We start from the raw sequence: 504 nt of genomic DNA, 5'->3' as shown, positions 1-504 counted from the left end.
TGTCGCGTGGGTGGGTCTATAAATATCTTACTATATGCCCTCCATTTGGTTTCGCAGGTTCGTACCCAGCATGAATGGACAATTAAAATAACGTTTGTGGGCACAATGTACTAATTTGTTGTGAAGGAATTGGCTTAAATTGCACAAAATACCAATTTACATTTACATGCACTAATTTTTTAAGCACTTCATTCACTTCTACTTGTTAGAGTAGTTTTAATAATACCACATACTTTTTACTTTCACTTCAGTGTTTTTATTAAGAAGAAATCAAACTTTGACTCCGTTATATAAGCTAAATTCCGTTTGCTACTTGTTGCTATATATTTTCGTTTTTCAGAGAATCCTCACCAATCGATCCGTAGCAAGGTTGAACTCCATTTGTCCAATCAAACAGAGCCAGACAGTCACATGACCTCACATTAGGCCTCAAAAGCAACGCCCGCACAGTGGCGAAATTTTCAAATTGATTCGTTTATTCAAGACAAGTTTGAATTTGCCTTT

The sequence above is a fragment of the Filicampus tigris genome, chromosome 15 (assembly GCF_054856515.1).
Source record: "Filicampus tigris isolate MCC_2025a chromosome 15, RoL_Ftig_1.0, whole genome shotgun sequence".
Taxonomy (NCBI): Eukaryota; Metazoa; Chordata; class Actinopteri; order Syngnathiformes; family Syngnathidae; genus Filicampus; species Filicampus tigris.
Note: the sequence above shows the minus strand (reverse complement) of the source record.